Source organism: Halichoerus grypus, chromosome 9, assembly GCF_964656455.1.
Source record: "Halichoerus grypus chromosome 9, mHalGry1.hap1.1, whole genome shotgun sequence".
Classification (NCBI taxonomy): Eukaryota; Metazoa; Chordata; class Mammalia; order Carnivora; family Phocidae; genus Halichoerus; species Halichoerus grypus.
The window spans coordinates 137,696,539-137,710,259 of record NC_135720.1 but is presented as its reverse complement, the minus strand read 5'-3'; the positions used below and the strand labels follow the sequence as shown (position 1 = coordinate 137,710,259).

General features: G+C 38.1%; 1 protein-coding gene across 6 annotated transcripts in view; it reads right to left on the bottom strand.

The window, feature by feature from the left end:
• Positions 1 to 13,721, bottom strand: part of CDKAL1 (CDKAL1 threonylcarbamoyladenosine tRNA methylthiotransferase) — a 642,750-nt gene that overhangs the window by 257,493 nt on the left and 371,536 nt on the right. The gene's annotated exons all lie outside the window — the stretch shown is intronic.

The window sequence follows — 13,721 nt, the reverse complement described above, 5'->3', positions numbered from 1 at the left end:
AGACAACCTCTATACAGCTTTGACTGTAATTATGGCAACGTGACAAGTACCAACTAAAATCTCAAAAGAAAGAAAGCTTTAGCAGCATTAGAAATAAGAAATGGCTGAAGAAAACCAAAACAATGCATAAATAACGAGATGCATTAAGAGTATAAGGCTGCACTAACCAATATGATAGCCATCAGTGTATGTGGTTAAGGAGCGCTTAAAATATAATTATTCCAGACTGACCTGTGCTGTAAGTGTACAAATGCTGAAGACGCAGTATGAAAAAAGAATGTAAATATTAAGAATTTTCATATTGACTGTAAGTTGAAATGGTTATTTTAAAGTCTGAATTGAATATGATAAAATGTTAAAAATAATTTTTTAACATTTATGTTAAATTTTTGCTTATTTATGCTTATGCATACACTAGGTTAATTAAAATATCTTCTAAAATAAATTTAACCTCTATCTTCCAACTTTTCTTCACATGGCTACTAGAAAGTTTTAAATTATATACATGGCTCACATTACATTTTGATTGGACAGCACTGTTATAGACTATAAAACTATCTACAATGAAGAACTGAAAGAATTAATATGAACTTTATTAATAAATTATACTTTCTCCGAAATAATCAAGAAAAACTAAAAATTCTTCAGTTAAATAACCTGATACATATAAGATGCTATACCTTATATATTTTATACTTCATTTACATATGCTTGTTTCTATCTACTTGATTGTGTTGCTATATTTTAAGAAAACTGCAAAATATTAAAGTTAATAAATAAAAAATGACATTAAGAAACTCTCAATTCTGCAACCATTTTGTGTTATCATGTTTGAAGTCATCTTTGACTCGCACATTTTATATAGTTCACAATATTAAAAAAAAAATACCAAGATCATTAATTTACTGAAAACTATACTTAGGGGCGGGGCGCCTGGGTGGCTCAGTCTTAAGCATCTGCCTTCGGCTCAGGTCATGACCCCAGGGTCCTGGGATCGAGCCCCACATCGGGCTCCCTGCTCCGCAGGAAGCGTGCTTCTCCCTCTCTCACTCCCCCTCCTTGTGTTCCCTCTCTTGCTGTGTCTCTGTCAAATAAATAAATAAAATCTTAAAAAAAAAACAAAAAAACTATACTTAAGGGCGCCTGTGCAGCTCCTTCGGTTAAGTGTCCACCTCAGGTCTTGATCTCAGGGTCGTGAGTTCAAGCCCCGCACTGGGCTCCACACTGGGTGTGGAGCCTACTTCAAAAACAAACACACAAAAAGCTATACTTAAAAAGTTTCCTGAATCCTTAATTCTCACTACCAAAATATATGTTCAATAATGTAGTTTTACGCAAATAGCATTCCCAAGCATGAGATATTCAAAGATCTACAAATTGCCTCCAACAGTAAACCATTATTTATCTTATAACTTTAAAATGAGAAAACAAACATAGAAAATGGGTAAGATATGTAACCGGTCTACTGTTAATCAGGGCATGAGTTGAATAGGAAACTTTTTAAAAGCTCCCAATTTACAAGTCTGATTTACACAACTCTTCTTCTCTGAGAAAAAAGGAAATATCATAACCAAACCACTTATACTAACTTAATAAAAACTAACATTTACTACCCCCCAGTAGCCCTCCATGAAACCATTACAAGGAAACTCTCCACCTTTCCCTCCATTCCTGCAACCTACCTATCACTGTGGTATTGTCCAACTATGGAGAAATGATTTAAGAAGAAAACAGAGTACTTGCGGTAATTGCCCTGGCCCGAGCTCAGCCCATTACAGCAAAATTATTGTTATTTTTTATAAGTATATTGGTTAAGTTTTTTAAATGCTTTAATTTACTTCTACCAAGTCTGATAATCTCTTCCAGGAAACACCATTTTGATACTTCAAACCTGAGTTCACTTAAATATTCTACAAAACCCTTGTAAAAAAAAAAAAAATTATTCTCAATTGGAAATTCCCTCATTCTTTTGTGTTATTTCATGTGACTTCAGCTGCTGATGGATGAAGGTGAGGTCCCAGAGAGGGTCTCTTTCATTCATTGTTTATTTTAAAGATGACCAACAGTATCCATGCAGAGAAAATTACTCAGTGAATATAGATAGCAGGAAGGGGGAGCAGGCAGAAGGAAAAATAGAGAAAAGTGGCTTGTTCTAACATACTATATAATTTATTTCTAATTATGTTTATTGTATATTGTCTCTCCACCCCACCCCCAACTAGAATGAAAGCTACAATAAGACTGAGATTTTCATCTGTCTTGTTCACTGATGCATCTCGCAACAGAACAGTGTCTGAGACGCTGCCAAATGGCCAATCTGGGACAATTTGAGCAATAATATAAATAATGATAGTAATGAAATTTGAAGCACAGAATAAAATAAATATCCATGAGTCCACAATTACATAAATAAGTAAAGGAAAAAGCACAGATATTCCTGATAATATAATTCCAATTACTAAATGTAAGAGAAAAGATAGAAAAGTCACCATTTGGCAAACACCATGGTAATAATTGTTGGAGGTAAGAATCATCAGTGCATGTTAAAGTTGGTGGTCAAGAGTTGAAGAGAGACAAGGTAACTGCACAGTCTTGAAGTTCATCCCTGCAAGGTACTTACTGAGAAAAAAAATGAACTTCATAGGGGAGAAACCTGGCAGACACCACCTTAACTGAGTAATAAAAATGAATCCCCCCTGTAGTGAGACATCTCAACATCATGTACCTGGATGACCTGAAGAGTGTCCAGTATCACTTCAGTGGTACTCTTGCCAAAAATACATAATCTGAATTTAATCATGCAAAAGCATCACACAAACCCAAATTGAGAGAGGTTCTATAAAATAAATGGCCAGTACACATCCTTCAAAAATATCAATGTTATAAAAGACGAGGAAGGACAAGGTACCACCCCAGATGGGGGGTTAGGAGACTGGGGGGGACATAATGACTACACATCAGATGGCCTCCTCAGCTGGATGCTGAACCAGAAAAAGGAATTCAGTGGGACAATGGGATCAACGTTAGTTTTCTGGTATTGATCATTGTACTAGGGTCATGGAAGATAATTCACATTTGAGCAGGGTGGATGAGGGTAAACGCTAACTCTCTGTACTATTTTTGCAACATTACTGTAAGTCTGGATTATTTCAAAGTAAAAGTTAAAAAGCAAAAACATCGAGGCAAGGAACTGGTTACTACAGGACAAAAGCCTATATATGAGAAGCCTTAGCAATGGCTAAGAATATTCTATACTCTTGAGGTATTAAACTTAGATGTAACAAAGATAAAATATATTACACCTATATTTATTGTTATACGCATTAATACAAAAAGAAACTATGGGACCAGGTACAGTGGTGTAAAGGAATCAACACAGCATTTGTATCTGAAAAAGAATCAAATCGCTGGCAGGTTGTCCACAAGCTCTTCCAGGTTAGAAGGCAGGGAAGCAGGTCAGGTGCAGCTTGAAGACTCCCAGCTCTGCACACCATACGGAACGGTTTTAACAGCTGGAGGAAAGACAGTGGGGAGAAGGAGGGGGGAAGTGTCTGGCCCCCTAATAATTACATTGCAATGTCGCCTTAGGAAACCATACTTCCTCATAATAGTTATCACTTAGAGAAGACTAAAGTTAAGGAATATTCATTACAAATTACAAGGCTATTAAAAGTCATTAGCAATTAAAAAAAAAGATGTTACACAGTTAATCTAATAAAAAGCATGTATAAAAAGTGAATTAAATACAGGGTTTTTTTTTTAATGCAATGACTTTATAATATGCCTTAAAGATCTATCCACGTAGAGAATGAGAAAGGGAAGTTCACAGAGGAAGATAATCTGCAGAAAATGATCATGGATTCCCTCTCGGTCAACATATTCCTCATAGTCATTCCACAAATATCAACCAAGTGAGATCCGCTTGCCAGGCACCATGCCCAGAACACGAAGCGGAGTGACACACAGGTCCGGCATCCCCGCGGCACACTGTCCAGTGTCATGTAGCAGCAGGGGCAACTTGTATTAAAAAAAACAAAAACACAAACAATGACAGCAAAAACAAGCTTTGAGTGGGTGTCCACATCCAAAATTCTGCTCCCACCAGGAGATGAAACCCCCTCCAGGCCTGTTTCCAGAAACGGCCTAGTGAGTAGTTACAGTCCTATCTTGCCCGCGCTGCGCTCCCATCCAGAGACTCTCCCACCCCCAAAGCTATTTATTTATTTTACTGGAGTCATTTGAAATATTCTATTTTAAATCCACTTACTGATCCTTGGTCTTTTCAAGCTACTGTGATTAGTACCACAGTCCATGTAATGCTCTGAACACTACTGGCATTCAGTAAATAACAAACCAGCCTTACTATTAAAAAAATAAATTAAAAATCGAACAATGAACCTAGATTGTAGAAACTGTTATTGACCACAAAATTGCTGTGACACTAAAAGCTATTTTACTATAAAAGGCCCTCAAATTATAAAATATGCAAATTACCTTTATGCAAGAAATGTACCAAATATTCTAAGGCTCAGAGTGCTTAAAAATATTCACCCAACTGGGATGATTTCAGATTAAAGAAAATAAGGACTGTGTAATTATATACACTTACCTTGACAAATAGAAAGCAATCTGTGATTAGAACATAGCAATTAGTTACAAAATGCTTCACATGGATTTAATTACCCATCAGTCTACATGTAGCTTAATTACTTTTATCTCATTGCATCAGTAAAAGATTTCTGCCCGAGGCGACTGCCAGTCATATATTTATAAGGCTTCTAGACTTTACAGTGAATACATTATAACATTCAGGCAAATGTGCTAAAGTTACAGTTACAGAGGCATTCTTAATTTTGAGTCTCCAGTTTTAGTTCATAAATATCTCATCACTTTCTTAGAGTCAACTATCATCAAGCCATTCCTTCACATTGACAGTGTCACCTTTTGGCTAAATAACGTTATTGACATAAACATCACCTTTGTTTATTCTAATCCTGTAAGAGCCAGAAGGAAAGACCAAACAATTATCTTATTGCCCCGAGGCAAATGGTACTATATTCTCCTGGGTAAGGGATACACTTAAATTCAGAAAGGAGGCGACCCTCTTTCAGGATAGATGAAGAGAGTCCTTTCATTCAGTGCTACTCTGCTGATTATAAGTTTGGAAAGGTGGTGGCTTCATGGGATGGATTTTTTTGTGATTCAGAGTGGGAAGCATAGTCTTCCATTTATTCAGTTTTGAATTCAGCCAACCAAAGTTTGATTCCTAGCAATTATGGATGACTCGATGTCTTTGGGCAAGTTGACCTGAGGATAAATAATAACCCCTTCACATAACTGTTAAATTCAGTAAGAATTTAAATTCAGTAACACAAAAAATATCTAGTAGAGGGTCTGGCTCATAGCAAGTGTATATATAATAAAAGTTAACACTGTTGGCTAGTTTCCCCCAAGAGGAGCTTGTGAAGATTACAAGAATTCATCAAAAGAAGGGGTCTCTTTGGAACTAAGTAGAAATACTCTCCCACCATTTTTAAGGGAACATTTTGAGTGTTTGTTGGGAAATTAGGTTCTCTAAGAAGTGAGAGTCCTCAAGACTGGGATTTGGATTTAGGGGAATCCAACCTGATCCTACTTAAAGCCACTGAAGAAACTCCCGCTAGTTAAGGAAGGAAGGTAAGCTGTCGGGCCAAATGGCACTGCATCAACTCAATTGACAGAGATCTATGGAGCCGTCCTCTAGGGCTCACAGGGCATCAGGAATCCCTCTGCAATTTCTTTTTTATCTCAAACCAGAGTTTCTTCTGCTTCTGCTTAAATACAGACAAAATCGACAAGAAAATAGGTCTCAAGTGCTATTGTGTTTAAGAATCCGCCAAAGCATGTTAAAAATTCAAGGGAGAAAGGTGGGCAAGATTCTAATGAAGTAGGTCTGAGATGTCTGAGATGTCCAAGACCATGTACCCTGGCGATCCTGATCACCACACTTAGAGAAATGCTAGGTCAGGGCTCATGAGAGTACACAGCAACAACTTAAATATATTTAGTCACAGAATCCTAAAAAAGAAAAAAAAAAAGATTTCACACCTTTACAAGACTTTTAAAACTCCCTCCTTGAATTTAGTTAACACTCATACTATGATTTCATACTTCCCAATTATTAATCCCCCAAAGGAATATAAGCTCCAGATTAAAAAAAAAAAAAAAAAAGATTTTATTTATTTATTTATTTGAGAGAGAAAGAGAGAACATGCAAGCGTGGGGAGAGGGACAAGCAGACTCCACACTGAGCCTGGAGGCCAACGTGGGGCTCGATCTCACAACCCTGAGGATCACGACCTGAGCTGAAATGAAGAGTTGGACACTCAACAGACCGAGCCACCCAGGCGCCCCAGGCTCCAGATTCTTAAAAAGAGTCTGCGGGGCGCCTGGGTGGCTCAGTCGTTAAGCGTCTGCCTTCAGCTCAGGTCGTGATCCCGGGGTCCTGGGATCGAGCCCCGCATCGGGCTCCCTGCTCCGCGGGAAGCCTGTTTCTCCCTCTCCCACTCCCCCTGCTTGTGTTCCCTCTCTCACTGTGTCTCTCTCTGTCAAATAAATAAGTAAAATCTTAAAAAAAAAAAAAAAAGAGTCTGCAAATGGTCTGTGTGTTCCCATGCTACACAGGCATTCCGTAACAGTCAAAGAAACACAGAACTGGAAGAGCTAAGTACGTGACACAGTGACGGAAGATTCTATGGGTCTGTGAGTACTGAAGTAGAGAGACAGAATGCAACGTTTGAGGTGCATATTAAATACATGGAGACAATCTGTACTGTAAAATCAATCCCCTGAAGATTTTGTGAATTTTTACTCATTTGTGAACGTCAAAGCAAGCTGTACACGGCAATTACACAAAAAAACATTTCGAGGTTCTTTCAGGTAGGGGTGTATGTTGTATTCATCTAGGTGCTCTCAGCTCTTCACACAATGACTACCACACATGGTAAGTACTTAACTAATATTTGCTAATCGAAGGAAAGTGATGGGTAAGAAAGGAGGGAAATACTTCACATATGTAACTTTCTAGGCAACAGCAAATTTTAAAACAAAATTTTTTTTCCTATATCTGTGGGTAGGAAATCTCTAGAAAGTGTTCTAAAGATAATCAGATACCACAGAGAAAAATACCAGCACACCTTTTTAAAAAGAACTGAACTGCACTTTAATCTTTGTGTGGCCTGGCGAGTAGTTCCCACCCAGCTATGGTAGAATAGCTTTGTTGGGAGACAGCCAGCTCCAGACCAGGCTCACAACCCCTGGCGGACGCCTTACCTGTCAGTGACAACAAGCACATTAACATCTCCTACGCCTTGTCTGTAAAATGGGCATAGTGACTTGGGATTGTTACAATTCAATGACAGATTTTCCAGTAAGATTTCCAGCAAAATTTTCTAGGTTGCATAGGCCCTGATACCTGGAGCAGGGCCAATTATTATAATTTCTCCTCTAAGCTGAAGTGGCTTCAAAATGAGTTGTAACTAGGGGCACACCTGGGTGGCTCAGTCCATTGAGCATCTGGCTCTTGGTTTCCGCTCAGGTCATGATATTGTAGGTCGCAGGATCGAGCCCCACGTGGGGCTTCACACTCAGCGGCAGTCTGCTTGAGATTCTTTCCCCCGCACTCCGCCCCTCCCCCTGCTTTCTCTCTCTCTCCCTCTCTCTCCTCTCATGGATAAATCTTTTAAAAAATTACTTACAACTAGAAAACATTACATACATCTCAACAAATGTATATCCCTATGTATTAGTATAGCACAGTGACTCATGTTAGAGTATGCTTTAGTTAGAGTCAGCCTGGGTTAGAACTCTGGCCCTGCCATTTACTAGCTAGGTAGCCTTGGGTAAGTCAACTATGTGGCTCTGAGCTTAGATTTCCTCAGCTGCGAGACGAAGAAAATTATACCCACACCACACAGGGTTGCCGTAAAGATTAACTGAGATAATAATCCATACAAAACAATCCCCATTCACCAGGCACAGAGTAAACAACAAATGCTAGCAACTGTTATTATTATGTGAGATACCAAAGTAATAATGAGGGGATGGGGGCCCATTCCAGGTCTCAACACAGGTTTTGTTTGCTGGACGAGGGGCCATTGCCTTTGGAAATTGGAAATGACAAGATGTTTACTAAGGCATTTGAGTTACTCTGGAATTTCCATTTGGAGAAGAAAACTACTTCTTTGACAGTAAAGTTACAATAAAAAGGATAATTGTGGCATAGCCTATTCAGACCTATATGCAGAAATTGCCCCATTTGCAAATGGGAACTACCCAAGCACAGAAATAGAGCTTGATACAGGGCTTTAAAAACAATAAAGTTAATTAAAAGAAAAAAAATACTTTTATAGAGTTCAAAAACAAGTTAATTTTTCTCAGATTCACCATTTATAGTGTTAACAGTCAAGGAGTTAAAAAAGCAATGAAATAAATGCTTAAAACCACTTCAACTGACTTCTCCTAAATAGCTTTCATTAGTTTGGTTTGAGTCTGCTTTTTAACTCATTAAGTGTTTTTAAAATTAGATTTGTTGTTTTAATGCAGCTTTTCTCGGCACTTTTTGTCAAGAAAGAAGTCCAGAAATCACTTACACTTTTGATTCAGAAAATCCAAACAACTTGATATAGAAATTTTCTTCTAAACCAACTTTATGAAGACAGATCAAAAAAAAGGAAAAAAGAAAATACAGTTTCACAGTATTTAAACACGTACTAAAATCATAAGCCAGGAGCTGACCCCCTGAAAACAAATGTGCCAAATCAGAGCCTTTTTTCCTTGTATTCTTGGTGTCTGGAGAGTAGACATGACATGAGTTGGTGCTTGGATGCCATGCAGGTGCGGCTAGGGGCCTCAAAAGCCCATCTCCAATGGAGGAGAACACACTTGCTACTGGCCTCTGAGGTGGACACGGGCAGATCTTCAGGGCTGCTGTCTGCCAGCAAACATTAAAGATAAAAATAATGAATTAGCCCATGCCATGCCTGCTACAAAAATAAGCAAAAACAAAAACACCCTACTTTGATGAGTATGGAAATAAAAGAATAAGCCAAATAAAAAGCAAAAATCACTGCTAATATCAAAATACAAAAAGATTAGTAAAAGGTGAAACAAGATTAAGATTCACAGGAAACATCCAATCTGCCATCATTCCTTCCTCATGAATAACTGCCCTTGTTAGAATATCCCTATCTCACTGCCTTCTTGAGTAAATCTTACTTTTCCTACTTCTCCTCTTGCTGGGGACCATCTCTGCTCTTCTGGGTTCTCCCTTCCATTTTCTCCTACATTGTACTGCTCTGTAGACCAGTATCCTTCCCCCAAAGGCTAGCCTTTATTACCAGGAAGAACAGGATACCTCTATGTGACCCCTCCCCAAAGAAAACCAGCAGATGAGTGACTGCATACATTCAAGCCATCTGTTGTTACTATGCTAAGGAAAGTCATCCTATTAAGTTCCGACCTTAAGTGAGGATCCATTCAATGTCTACTGGGAACCCTCCATGTTTTCTGGAACTGCCAGGATTTATTCTGACAAATGCTAGAATAAGGAGAGGCTACATTTCTGCTGCATAGGATTAAAATTAGGTGGGGGAGCAGGCATCACTTTCACTTATCAGATGTAATGAATATTGGCTGACTTCTGTAGATATTATCTTTAAGATAAGATGGAACTCAAGACAATACGCCCTAGACATTATGAATCTGGGATACTAGCTCATATGTACTTCAGGTTGAATAAATTTTTGTATGGAAAAGGTTCATAAAATTTTTTTCAATTCCAGGTTCAGAACATCTAAATTCTAAAAGAATACTGGAAACCTCAGGGACAGCCCATAGTAAGAGAAAGGATGTTAACCGGAGCCCCTCTAATACTGCCTCACTTTAAATAAGTCATGTGATTTTTGTGGGCTCTCAGTTTCTTCATCTGGAAAATAAGGAGATTACACCAGGCTATTTAGCTCAGCTTGTTTGCATTAAAGATCCCCTTTAACACTGAGAGAAGTTAAGGACCCCCTTCTAAAAGCAAGCCACATACAACATATTCCTTGACAGTTCAGGGGTTTCATAGATTCTTAGAAGCACATCTGTGGAAAAATTCCTGAATTACATTTTCAAATGTGATTTGAAACAGTCAGTGCACATAACAAGCCTTTTCTTTTCTTTTTTAATTTAATTAATTAATTAATTTAGAGAGTGTGAGCAGGGGGAGGGGCAGAGGGAGAGGGGGAGAATCTCAAGCAGACTCCACACGGGGCTCGATCTCAGGACCCTGAGATCATGACCTGAACGGAAGCAAGAGTCAAACGCTCAACCAACTGAGCCACCCAGGCGCCCCCATAACAAGCCATTTTTGAAAATAAAGATCTATAATTTTTACTACTAGAAAATCAGTTTCTTCGCATCCCCACTTAATAACTGCTGAACAATTACTTGAGAAATACAAGTTTAAAGGGACTCTGAAATTATCGGGTTGCCCACGGCAGTCACACATACCCATACATTTCATATAATTGTAAAATAATTACTCTGTCAGCCAAGGATGGTCACTATTGATTGGCAAGTGATGTAAGTGCTCTAAGAGCCACAATTTCTCTGGCTTGAGGTTTTCAAAGCTCTTCCCAAACATGAATGAAATAGACACTTAAAGCAACTGTCTGACAAACCAAGAAACAGACTCTTAACTCTAGAGAACAAACTGATGGTCACCAGAGGGGAGGGGGTGGGCGACGGGGGGAAATAGGTGACGGGGATGAAGGAGGGCACCTATTGTGATGAGCACGGGGTGGCGTATGGAAGAGCTGAATCACTATCTTGTACACCTGAAATTGTATTTGTAATTATATACCTGAAATAATATTACACTGTATGTTAATAATACTGGAATTAAAAGAAAAAATTTAATAAAAAAAGAGAACTATGCTGAAAAAGCAGGGGGGAAAAGGTAACTGTCTCTGAAACAGCACTTTCAGAGACAATCATCTCCCTTTTCCATCACATACAGACCATTCACTCAGAAAAAAACAGAATAGGACTGGTTAGGAAAGAACCATCGCAACTCTCAACAGTCAAATGATACAATGAAGATTAGTAAATAATCTTCCAAGAATTTTAAAAAAATTCATAGATTTAATTTTTATATTCAGGAAAAGAGAGTAGCTATTAAAGAGAGTAGCTTTTATGATGACTACCAAAGAAGATAATGTAACTAAAGATGTACAGTTCTTCTAAGTTTAACCAGAAGACACAAAGGGGAAAAAATTGCTATCATTCCTGGATTTGGGCTTATTCATTACCAAGGCAAACAGCAATCAGGAAAGCAAAAAAGCACATCCCTCCTTCTGGACACCTAGGATAGGATTCCAAATGGAGCTCCCAAGTTCTAGAATTCTAGAGTCTAGGATAGATCTTCCTGTCAAAAACTGGATTTCTCCCTTTATTTTTGCTAGTGTGGTTAAAAATCGATGAAAAGGTCATATTAATGCAAAAGTGGTGTACTCCTATTGAATTATTAATAGGCAATACAACTGTAAATGTTTTTGTTCACCATTCTTCAGTGCCCTTGCAAACAGCTTTAAAATGGGGGGTGCTGAAGCATGAAGATTGTTTACAGCCACTGCTTTTTGAAATCACAGTGCTGGGAATTGGTGGAATTCTTGCCTCCTTGGGTTATTATCAGACATTGTGAACTTTCTTTGAAAGCAGACTATAAATTCACAAGGGGGTCCCTTTCTTTCAATCAAGGAAATGTTTAAAATGACCCGCATCTGCCATTTTAATGTATTCTTCTCAAAGACTGCCATAAATATTTAATATAAGAAAGGCACTGTTTAAACACAATGAATAGCTTATGAAATTAAAGTTGGCTGACGGATTACACTGTGTACATAATACACTGTAAATAATGACAAAAAAATATGAGCAGCATTGCTAACCTCCTCTTGCTTCTCTGGACCTTTCGTAAGGAATATTCAAAAGGTACTTGATATGAAGGTCAGTTTAATTGACATCAAAGGGTGACTAAGTTTATAGAGTCATTCTATTCTTGACCCTCTGTAACATCTTGGTACATTACCCCCCCCTTTTGGTTTTCCATTTCTCGGGAAGTTTCACTTAGCCTGCTAGCCACTTCCCTGAACGTCCCAGAAGCAGGAGGGGCCCCTTATATCTACTCCCTGGAGTAGTCTCTTGTATTCAAACGGGAATTCGCACCTACCGTTAGCCTCACCCGTGGAAGACATTTAACACGTATTTACCAAATGAGTTCACACAAAAGGTTCGCTTTCTGTACTTTCTCTGTGGTTTCAGGGGCCCGTTGTCAGCTGTGGTCTAGAAGCAGACGCTTCTCCTTGTAACATATTGTCAGAGAGTCCCGAGTAGCTGAACACTCTGTCACGGCGCCTGCCTCACTCACCTCCCTCCGTCCCATCATACAGGCATTCTCTTCTCTCCCATCATCACAAGCACAAGAGTGAGGAACAGTACAGTAAGACATTTTGAGAGAGAGAGAGACCACATTCATGTAGCTTTTATTACGGTATACTGTTGTAATTGTTTTATTTTATTCCTGTTGTTAATCCCTTGCTATGCCTAATATGTAAATTAAACTTTATCATAGGAGAAACATAGTACATGTATGGTTTGGTACTATCCACAGTTTCAGGGGGCTACTGGGGATCTTGGAGTATATCCTTCATGGAGACTATTATACCATTATTATCAGATGCAATTATACACTGCATTCAAAATTTCTAAGAAAAGATGTTCCTTTCCTTTCTGGTACTATTACAACAACCAAACTGCATATTTTCTGCTCTCATTAATATTCATTTGTTCTTACTCTCTGTTAACAGAAATGGGAGAAAAGCTGGTACCTCTTCTCATAACTCCTAATGTCTAGATTCTTCTATTTAAATCAATTTTGACTTCTTTTAATTTTCCTGAGAAGTGCTGCCCAGATTTTTCTTCCCTGAGGGGTTAATGCCAAGCCTCAATTCTTTACATAAACAACTCTACATACTATGTATCTATTGATGTTTTTGACAAAACCATCCACAGTTAATTTAGAATCTTTTATTCTCTTGACACCACCAATTTATCCCCTTATATATTTTTCATTCCAATTACTAAGTAAAATGCAGTATTGTTCCAGGCTAATGATATTACCTATAGAAAACCATCCTCGGGCTATTAATGGAACTCTATAAGGGTATCTTTCAACGTGTGCCAACTCAATTTCCTCAAATTCTTCTGGTAAAAATATACTGGAAACTGTCAAGTTTTTCATTTATGTCAAGGAAGTTAATGTGAAATTTTTCCCCCATTTTCAGGTAGGCCATCACTCCATCATAAAAGAGAGAAACAGAATTTATTTGATTGGCAGTGTTCTTCGGTGTCATAGTACTTCCTAACCAACAGCACTGCCTCGGTGTTCTGACAAGTGGTTGTGGCTCCAGCATCTTCCCGATTCTTAACATTATATGATTTATAGGTTATGTCTACTTAAAAGATGATTACTGTATATAATGAAACCTAAGACATCAACAATGTAAAATGAACCTTTTTTGTTATAGGTCAATTATACAAGAAATCTGGAAAAAATAAAATAAAATATACTTTATAAAATGTACTTCTAAAGGGAGAAAAAAACACAAAATACTTTCAGATAATTATAAAATTCCCTC